Source organism: Mercenaria mercenaria, chromosome 1, assembly GCF_021730395.1.
Source record: "Mercenaria mercenaria strain notata chromosome 1, MADL_Memer_1, whole genome shotgun sequence".
Lineage (NCBI taxonomy): Eukaryota > Metazoa > Mollusca > Bivalvia > Venerida > Veneridae > Mercenaria > Mercenaria mercenaria.
This window is the reverse complement of record NC_069361.1, coordinates 82,922,981-82,934,377: the sequence shown is the minus strand read 5'-3', so window position 1 is coordinate 82,934,377 and position 11,397 is coordinate 82,922,981.

Below are 11,397 nucleotides of genomic sequence, written 5' to 3'. Positions count from 1 at the left end.
TTTTTTTCGTGATCATTGTTAATAACAAAAATTCAAGGAATTTCTCCTCAGAATGGGAATAAATTTAAATTTTTGCTAACAAAAAAAAATCCTGTTTTTTTTTCATAACTTAAAGGTTAAAAAGGTCAATTTTAATTTTGCAACCCAAAAAAAAAAAAAATTTAAAAAAAAAATTTAAAATTAAATTTCCAACCAAAATGGAAAGATATATGGCCTTTAAAGAATTTTTCCCATTGGTCCCGGGTTTTTATTTGTTCCAATTTATTCTCAATCAATTTTTTAACTTATAAAAAATATTCCCCAAATTTTTAAAAATTTATCTCAAGAATTTGACGAAAATTTAAAAATTTTTAAAACTGGAACCTTCGGGTTTCACCCTTTAAATTTTTTAAAAAAAAAAAGGTAAATTTTTCCAAATGATTACAAGGAATTTATTTAAAAATTTCAAAGAAACAGAATTACCCCCATAAAAGAATTTTTTTATTCAATTTTAAAAAAAACACACAAATCAAGAAAATATGAACATGCTTAAAAATTTTGGGGAAAAATTTAAAATTAAACAAAGGGAGAATATCAAGATCTATATTTTAAAAAATTACGTATTACTTTTAGCTGATGATTCGAAAAATTTTTTTAGAAGGTTGTTTTAGAATTTCTACAAATTAGACCCTTGTCATTATTTTAGTAGTCCTGGGTTTTGCTTAGGATCAATGTTAAAAATGACTGAATTCCCGGTTTTGATTTAAAAACTGATATTGATATGTAACTTTTTTATTAAAAGGGACTGAGAGGAGGAATAAGTTTTATTTAAACAGAAAACAGCAAAGCAAACAATAAAAAAAAGAAAAGCTTATGATCCTAAATTAAATCTAAATACATTATGTACCCCCGACGCCAATAACCTTTTCGGTTTTTGGGGCCCTTTTCGACCTTTGGGCCCCTGGGAAAAATTTTTAAAATTTTATCCGAAAAAAAAATTCAAGAAATTAAAATTTTAAAAGGTAAAAAAAAAACTTTAAAAGTTAAAGTAACTTTTAATAAACCAAAAGAAATTTCATACGTACATAAAAGATTATCCTTTGGGTTTCCCGAAAAAAATCAAAAAACCAGCCCAAAGGCTTTTCCCAAAAATTTTAGTAAAAATATTAAAAAAAAAATTTGAAAAAAAAAAAAAAGTAATGTAAAAAAATTTTGTCCCTAACTTTAATGAAAAAAAAAAAATTTTGTTGTTTTATTTTAAAAACTTGAAATAAATACACAAATTTGGGGTTTAAAAAAAAAAAATCAAAGGGCAAATATTAAAATTTTGAAAGAAAGTCCTTTGTTTTAAAAAAAAATATTGAGTTTAAAACTCAAAAAAGTCTAAAGCAAAAAATTTAAATTTTAAAAGGGGCTTTTTTTTTGTTGATGAACAACTCTTTAAAATTTGGTAAGACGAAGGGGGATTTACCAAGAGGGGTTTAAAATTAAATTAACTCATGATGAAAAAACCTTTTTTTTAAAATATTTTTGGGCCAAAACCTTTTATTTGTTTTGTTTAACGGTTTAACAAGAATTTATTTTTGGGATTCCCTAGAAAAAAAAGAAAGTTTTTTTATTGAACAGACCCCTTTTTTTGTTTTTGGGAAAGGCATTCAGATTTATCAAAATATTTTAAAGGTTTTGATTTTCATTATAATTACATTAAGGAAATGTAAAAAACTCAGCAAAGCTTTTTTTCCTGACACTGATTCATTAAATTTTTTTTAAAAAAAAAAACCAAAGAGCATATGAAAGGGTTTTTATAAGGACAAAGATTTATTTGATAATAGTGATTTCGAAAGTAATTTAAAATTTTTATTTCGACAATAATAAAAAAGTAAAAGGAAAATTTAAAGATGAAGCTTTCCGGGATTCCAATCTTTTTAATTTTTTTGGATTGCGTAGTAAAATGTATTCATATTTATTACAAAATTTGCCAGGGAAGGAAAAACCCGGGGTTAAAAAATTGTAAAGGAATTAAAAAAAATGTTGTAAAGAAAACAATAGTTCATAAAAATTTTAAAGATACTTTTTTTAATTTAACCCAGTAACACCCTTTAAATTTTTTCGTTCCCGATAAACACAATCTTTCCAGTTAAGTTATAAAAAAAACATCTTTAAAAAGTTATGCGAAAAAGAAAGTAAATTTTTGATAATGGTTTTTGATACATTAAACTTATTCTTAAAAAAATAGAACCTAAATTGTTTTAACCCGAAAATTTTTAAAAAAGTTTAAAGAATCAAATAAATTAAAATCAAACATTTTAAATTATTAGCATAAACAATAAAAAATAATTCGTTTTTTTCTGTTTGTTTTGGGGGAAATTTTTTACTTTGAAAAATTACAATTTTTTTTTTTATTTTTTGTTTAATTTAAAATTCTCCTTTTTTCAAATTAATTGCATCAAAAAAGAAAAAATTAAAATAAAAATTTTAAAAATTAAAATTTTTACATTATTAAAAAATTTTGAAATAAACCAGGAAATTTGCATTTTCCAAATTTTTTATTGAAATAATCCCCTATCATATTTTGTAAAAAAATGGGTTTAAAAAAAATGAAGGGTTTTTTTTTATTAATTGTCTTTCTAATTTTTTTTTACTTTTTCGTTTATATTATTGAATATTCCCATTAAATAAAAACACAGTAATTTTAAATTTAAATTTACAAATAGAAAACTGGGCTAACTGGGCCCGGGTTTTATAATAAATTTTCCCAAAACCCTTTAAAAGGTGGTATTGGTTTAAACCCAAAAAATTTTTGGGTTTAAAATTTTAAACCATCAAAATTTCCCTTTGTTTTGTTCCCAATTTTTTTTTTTTTCTTGAAAAAACCCAAAGTTTTATTTTTAAAAATCAGGTTTTTTTATCTCCTTCCCCTTTGGTGAAACACCCCCCAAACAAAAATAAACAAATAAATGTTTTATCAGAGTTGCTAACGAATTTAAATTTTATTTCGGGTTATGTAATAAAAAATCTTGTTGGGGTTTGGGAAAAAAATCTTTTTTCCCCATCTTTACGATTACTTTCTGCCCAAAAATTAAACATTTTGTTTTAAAAAAACTTTTATAATCTTTTAATCTTAATTTAAATTTTTAAACCCAAACATAGCAAAAAAATAAATTTTTTTCAACTTTTTGTTGTAAAATTTTTTTATCTTTTAAGTTTATATACAGAATATAACTAGGAAATTTTAATAAAGATTTACATTTTTGTCTGCTTTGTAGTATTCAAAAAAAAAACACTTCACGTCTTTCTGTTTCATTTCAACCCTTTTATTTCCTTTATTTTTTTTTCATGGTTTTAAGAATTAAATTCCCCTAAATCATCAAGCCTTTGTTGAGCAACTTCAGAAGCAGATAAAAATGGGCAACAGAAATTTTTTTGGTTTTAGCTAAATGTGTTTCTTGTTTTAAGAAAACAAATTTTTTTAAATTTTTTTAAATTTTTTTTCTGCAAAAGTGGTAAATTTTTTTTTGATTAGTAAAATTGCTTTAAATATAAGCATAAATTTTTTCTCTCCTTGTTTAACTGATTTTTTTTAACGCAAATCCCCAGATTAAATTTTTTATTGTTTTTTAAATTTTAAAAATTTAAACAAAGCTTTTAACCCTTTTTTTAACAGACCTGTAAGATTACTTTTAAATCCCGCTACTTTAAATTGTGCGTGTGTCAACATTACTAAACAAGAACCGAAGTTTTTCTTAAAATTTTCTAATTTTAAAATTTAGGGTCTTTTTTAAGGTTATTTTAAAGTATGTCCCTTGGGGCCAAACAAACCCCTTTGTGAAGCTTTCTTTTTAAAAGTTCAGATTTTTATTCTCAAAATTTTTTTGAAATGGGAAACGAGTAAATCTTTATGCCTTTTTTTTTAAAATCAGTGTTTAATTTAAATTTTCTTTTGTTCGATTTCAAAATGATACCTTTTTGTAACTTTTTTTTCAGCTTCAAAATCTTTTCTTTTAATTCTTCATGTTTTTTCAAACTATCCTTTTTTTTTTCTTGAATTTTTATGAAAAAAAGGGTTTAAAAAAAAAACCCCAAATACTTTTTTTACTTTTTTCTGTCCCAAAACAATTTCTCCTTCAAGTTTCCTTTTAAAAGAAAACAACCCTAGCTTCATTTCTTTTTTTAATTTATCTTGTAATTGAAAATAAAATTAAAAATGAATTTTTTTTTAAAAATTTTTTTGTTAAAAAATTTTTCAAAATTCTTTACTTCCCGCTTAAAAGGGCGTTTTAAAAATTTTGAATCTTCAAAATTATATTTTCGGCGAAATATGCCATTTTTTTTTTTCGATTTGCCCCTAAAACCCCCCCAAATCCCCTCACTCACTCACCAAAAATTATAAATCCCTATATTACACCTTTAAAACTTTTTAAAAAAATAAAACCCTCTGAAAAATAACCCTCGTTGGGTTTATCGGATTTTTTTAGGTTTAAAAAGGGTTTTTACCTTCCCAAAAAATTTCCAAAGCCTGTTCATTTTGTTAACAAAATTTCCCTTTTTTTGTGGGAAAATACGAAACCATTCTTTTTTAAGTTTTTTAATTGTTTTTTTAAATAGCATAATCACTTAAATCAATATCAAAATTAAATTTCCCTTTTACGCAGGTTTTACTTTTTTGTTTTAAAAATCATTAAAAAAATCCCCTCTAAATATTACCAAATAAAGTTTTTTTTTAAAAAAATTTTCCCTTGGGTTTTTCAAAAAAATAAGAAAAACATATTTTTGGGTTTCAAAAAGATTTTGGGTTTAAAAATTTTTTTCATTACAAATCATTTCATTTTCCCCTTTTTACTTGGACTTTCAAATTTAAAAAAAATGTTGAACAAAAATCCGAATATCTTTTGGTGCTTTTTAATAAGACTGACTTTTAAAAAAATAAACAAAAGTTTTTTTGAACTCCCCTTGAATAAAGTAATTTGTTATTTCATTTTTAACCTTTTTTTTCTTTACATACAAAATCATCAAGTATTACAAATTTTTTTTTTTCTGGGTTTAAAAAAATTTTCACAGGGTTTCCAATTTTTGGTTTGGGGCAGCCGAAAAATTCCCAAATATTTCCAAATTTGGGCAAACTTTGATTTGTTTTTCAATTTGACTTAAAATCCATTATCAAATCCCGATATTTAGAATTTTTTCAAATTTTTTTTTAAAATATAGGGTTTAAAATTTTTCAAAATATATAAGGGTTTTTCGTATCCTTGCATTAGTGTTTTTGGTTTTTTTTTCCCCATCCAAAGATCCACATTTAACCCTTCCCAAAACAAGAATCTGGCTAAAAGGATAATGTTTTTTTAAATTTTTGTGCTTTGGGATTAATTTTTTGTATCATAATTTTTGGGAAATTTTCCCTTATATAATAAATTAAAATTAAACCCTTTCATTTTTTACAATTTTCCAACAAATTTTTATATAAATCATTCCAAAAAATTAATGAAATAAAAAAAAGAAAAATTTTAGTCGGACAAAAATGGAAATTTTTTTAAAAAAGAAATAATTTAAGAAAAAAATTTTAAAAAAAAACAAAAAACGGGATAACTACACTGAAAATTTTTTAAAAACCCAAAAACGAAGGAATTAAAAATCAAAAGGGGAAAAAAAAACAAGTCAAATTAAAAACTTACCTGGAATTTAAAGAGCAAATTAAACGTTACTTTCCAAAAAATATATCAGAAATCGACACAGGGTAAATTTCTAAAGGGAAAACAAGAAAATCCAAAAACAACAAGCTTTAAAAAAGACCCCCCTAATTTCATTCGGTAGATTTGGGAAAAAAAACCGTTGAGGTTCCTGAAGAAGAACTTAAGAGAAGAAAATTTAAAAATTTAAAAGATTAGAAATTATGAAAAAAAAGAAAGAAAATAGCTTCAAAACCCCTACCACCAGAAATAATAATGCCCCAAAAAAAAGCTTTGAAAATTTTTAAACAAAAGGGGAGATGATGAATTAAAAAAAACTATATTCCCAGGGGAAGAAAAGGAAAAAGGATCTGCAAATTCTTTTTTTAAAGAACTATGTCGAATATGTTTGGGCCATATGAAAGAAGATGAAAATTTAAGAAATACATTGAAGAATTTGGGGGCAAAACCAAAAAGAAAGAAAAAAACCACAGTAATTTTTGATGCTTTTCTTGGGTAATAATTTTTTTAAAAAATTTAATTTTTACAAACCGTCTGAAAAGTTTGACTTTTTAACAGGGAGATTAATTTTGATCCTGTTTTAAATAAAAAATTTTAAAAAACATTTAAAGGTACAAAATGACGAGGTAAAAAATAAAAAAAAATTTTAAAAAGGGAAAGTAGTTAGCAAAAACAAAATCAAAAAAACCCAAAAAAGAAGAAAAAGCAAACGAATTAAAACATACCCAAGACGAATTTAAAAAAGTACAAAGAACGGTTTTAAAAAATATTCTTGGTAAAGTCCTACAAAGGGGCAAGGAAAAAAGAAAACATAACCCCCAAAAAAGTTTTCCCCCCAAATGGACCCAAAATGGTAATTTAATTATTAACTTAAATAAACTTAAAAATCAAAACAAATTTTAAATTTTCAAAAAATAAAAAAAAAGGGAAAAGGGAAATAATTTAAAACTAAAATTTGATAAAGATTGATTTTATCTTAAATTAAAAAAAAGAAATAACAATAAAAAAAAGCATTCAATTCAAACTAGAAAAAAATTTAAAGAATTAACAGAAAAATCAGGGTTAAACCCAACAAAAAAAGATTTTATGAAATTTAAAAAGAAAAATTTGGGGACAGGTTAAGACGTTTTTTTTGTAATCCAAAGAAAATTTGGTTTTTAAAGCCCTTTGGGGTTAAATTTTTGGGGGTTCAATTGATGCTGGAAAAAAAAAATGAAAACAAAAACATGATGTTTAGGGAAGAACCAATTTTTTAAAAATGAATAAATTGTTTCCAAACAACATGAAATGTTTTTATAAAAAATTTAATTTTTTCCTTTAATAATAAATTGGGAAAAAAAAACATATTAAAATTTCTGAAACTTTAAATTGGGGAATAAAAAAACTCCCCAGTTTTACAATCAGATTTAGTCGTTCTTTTTAAATTTAGATAAAAATAAAAAATTAGTTGTCGGTTTGGATAGTATTTAAAAACAAGACTTATTCTTGGCATAATATTAGGATTTAATATGACAATAAAAGAAAAAAGTTATTATAATGGTAAAAAATTGAAAGATATTAAATTTTTTCAAATGTTTTACCGGTTTTCAAATGATATTAAAAAATTTAAAATAAGGGGAAAAAATTAAAAAGTAATGATGAATTTTTGGGAAATTTTAAAAAAACCCGACATTTTCCCCCTAAGTTTTGGGAAATTTGGGTTTAAGTAGTTTTAAAAGGGTTTTTGGGTTTTAAATAAAATATTTTTGTTGGTTTAAGAATTTCCCAAAATTTTTTATACAATTTCTTTTAATTTTTAAAAAAAAAATTGAAAAAATACAGAATGAGGAACTAAAAACAAACCCAAAAATAAAAACTCTGTGGATACAAATTTTTTCATTCTTTGTGATCTTTTTGATAATTCACTTGTTGATGGGAAATTTTTTGTGATAATTTTCTATGCTTAAGTACTGCAGATTTAACAAGCTTTTCCATTTTTCCCAAAAAAAACCAAACAGGGGTTTGGGTTTTCTGAAATTAATTTAAAAATAAAAATAAATTCAATAAAATATATATTTCAAATTTTTTTGGGGAAAAAATTAATTTTAAAAAAGGTTGAAAAAGTTTTTCATTAATATTAAAAGAAATTAATTTAAAAATTTTGTTTTAAAATAAGTACAAAAAAGTTAAGACAAAAATAAAGGAATTTTTTTATGTTGGGTGGGTCGCACGGGAGAAGAAAATAAAGCACGGTACAGGAACTTTTAAAACTTTAACAAAATTTTTTTTCCCAAATGGAGTTGATCTTCAATTTTGCACACTGGGAAAAAAAACATTAGAAAAAAACAGGAAAGCCCGCTAGAAAGTGGAACAAAAAGGGTTGGGAAATGAATCGGGAAAAATTTGCTGCCTAATAAAAAAATTGGGTTTAAAATTTTAAAAAGAAACCCCCCGCCCCCCGGCAGTTGGGATTTAAAAAAAATAAGGAATTACAAGAAAAAATAACCGTAAAAATAATAAAAAGGGGGATTTTAAATGAAATAAATAGAATATTTTTCAGGATCGGGGGCGCGTAAAAAGAATTAAAAAATTTTAAAATAAAAAAATAAAATGAAATAAAATAAACAGTTTAGAAAAAAACAATATTTTTGAAAGATATGAAATTTTTTCCCCCATTCAATTTGATACACTTTTAAATATCTGTCTTGGGAAATAATGTTAAGCAAAAAACGGATATCACTTTACAATTAATGATAGAAGCTCATATTTTGATTGGTCTAATGGTTATTTTGAAGTAAGTTTTAAAGTTAATAAACTTGCTAATAGTAATAATTATGCTGATGGAGATCTAATTGCCTTAATTAATAATGCAGCTTCATTAATTGATCAGTTAGTAGTTAAACACAAGAGCACCGCCTTGCGGGTGCTGACGCTCATCTGATTTTTTTTGTGTAATAGAAATATTGTCCTACCCATGATTTTCTAAGTCTAAAAAGGGCCATCATTCTTGCAAAAAGCAGGATAGAGTTATGTTTCTTGATGTACAGTGTCCACTTATGATGGTGAAAAACTGTTGCAAGTTTTAAAGCAATAGCTTTGATAGTTTATGAGAAAAGTTGACTTCAACATAATACTCAACCAAGAAAATGATTTTCTAAGTCCAAAAGGGGCAATAATTATTGCAAAAAGCAGGATGGAGTTATGTTGCTTGCTGTACAGGGTCAGCTTATGATGGTGAACAAGTGTTGCAAGTTTCAAAGCAATAGCTTTGATAGTTTAGGATAAAAGCTGACCTAAACATAAAACTTAACCAAGAAAACTGATTTTCTAAGTCCAAAAGGGGCAATAAATCTTGCAAAAAGCAAGATGGAGTTATGTTTCTTGATGTACAGGGTTTGCTTATGATGGTGAACAAGTATTCCAAGTTTCAAAGCAATAGCTTTGATAGTTTAGGAGAAAAGTTGACCTAAACATAAAACTTAACCAAGAAATCTGATACTTTCTAAGTACAAAAGGGGCCATAAATCTTGCAAAAAGCAAGATGGAGTTATGTTTCTTGCTATACAGGGTCAGCTTATGATGGTGAACAAGTATTCCAAGTTTCAAAGCAATAGCTTTGATAGTTTAGGAGAAAAGCTGACCTAAACATAAAACTTAACCAGGCAACGCCGACGCAGACGCCGACGCCGACGCCGACGCCGACAACCGCTCAAGTGATGACAATAACTCATCATTTTTTTTCAAAAAATCAGATGAGCTAAAAATGGAAAATTTGTATATGATTGTAATAATTTATACAAAGTAATAAATGTAAAGAGTTTGGTTGAACTGTCTAAAGATTATGCAGAAACAACTGGAACAAATGAATTTATTTATTTAGATACTACTGATACTACTGTTATTGCTGATAATAAAGGCTTTGCTTCTAGAAAGTTATTAATCCAGGGTGGTAATGAGGTAAATGCTAAGATTCCGTTAAATAATCATTCATTTTTTCAGGGTTTAGAAACTAATATTATACCTCCAAGTCAAATTCAAATAACACTGCAGCTGACGGATGATGATGAATTAATTTTTAGAGTTAATGCTGCTGATGCTGGTAGGGTAATTGTAACTAAAATTAATTTTGGGTTCCTCGTTTAATTTTCAATGAATTTGGACTTAATCTAATTGCTGAAAGATTTACAAAAGCAAGATGGTCATACCTTCGGGAAATGGTGACACAATCAACTGATACACAACAAAATAATGTAACCTTTAGAATAACAGCTGGTATAACAAAACCACAACATGTGTTTGTTTATTTACAACGACCTGACAAAAGTAATTCACAAGAACATAATCCACATTTATTAGATACATTTAAACTTAATGATGCAGATAAAAATTGCACTTTTAGCTCCTGTCGTCTTGAAGTTGGTAATGATGTTTTTTATCCAGAAACAGAATACACAAGTATATCAAGAATATATGACGATGTAATTAATTATCATTATAAACAAAATAATAAGACTACTGGAAGTCTGCTAAATAGATCAAACTTTTTTAGTTTATTTGGATTTGTTCATTTTAACTTGGAATATAAAAAGGAAGTAATAACAGAAGATCCTAAGCATATTACATTAACAGCTAAGTTAAATGCTGCAGCAGCAGCTAATATTCGTGTTTACGCAATTGTATTGTATGAGGAAACAGTTGAAATAAATACTATTGGAAATGAACTTGTTATTGTTTAAATAAAATTAAATTAAAATAAAGTAAAAATAAAAATAAATATAAAGTATATAATGTCATCAAATTATATTGAATATAAAGTTTACCTTACAGATGGACAGAAAAAAAATTTAGCACAGGCTTATAATAATAAAATTCCATACACTTTTAGATTAAAACATGAACAATTACGTGGAAACTTCCCTTTACTTTTAACAAAAACACAAATTAATCAAATTGAAAAGTCTATTAGAAATAATAAGGGATTAGAAATTACAATTTCAAAAAAACAAATGTCCAGTCAAGGTCAAAATGGTGGATTTTTAGGAGCTTTGGCTGGTTTGTTAGGAAAAAAAATTCTTCCAATGGCAGCAAAAATAGCTCCAAAATATTAGTTCCTCTAGGAATCGGAGCCCTCTCTGGGCTGGCCAGTACAGGTGTCAGTAAGTTACTTGGGAATGGTATGATTTCGGTAGCTAATGATAAGAGAAATATAATATCACCATATCTTACACCTAATCAAAGAAAGCAACTAGTAGGATCTGGGGTGATTAAATTAACACAAAAACAAAAACAAAATGGTGGCTTTCTGGGTACACTTTTCGCTAGTCTAGGAATACCTTTGATTACATCTTTGTTAAGTGGTAAAGGACATGGCCGGGGTATACAGATTGATTCTCAGAGGAGACCTAACAGACGAATTCCTATAGTAAAAAAAAAAATTATAAACAAACCTATTTCTAACTTTGAAATTGAACAATGGGTAAAACAATTGAAAATTAAAAACTTTAGGAGTGTATTTAGTAGAAATAATTTACCATAAACAAAATTAAAAAATGAATGTGGAATTATAAATTTAGATGACTGTTGGACCTGGAACACATTGGGTTTGTTATATAAATAACATGTACTCTGATCAAACTAGAGGTTTTCGGAAAAGTACTTTGTACTTTGACCCATTTGGACTTCCTCCACCGAAGGAGGTAATTGAATATATACCCGGAGTCAAGTATAACAACATACAATATCAAGACAAAACAAG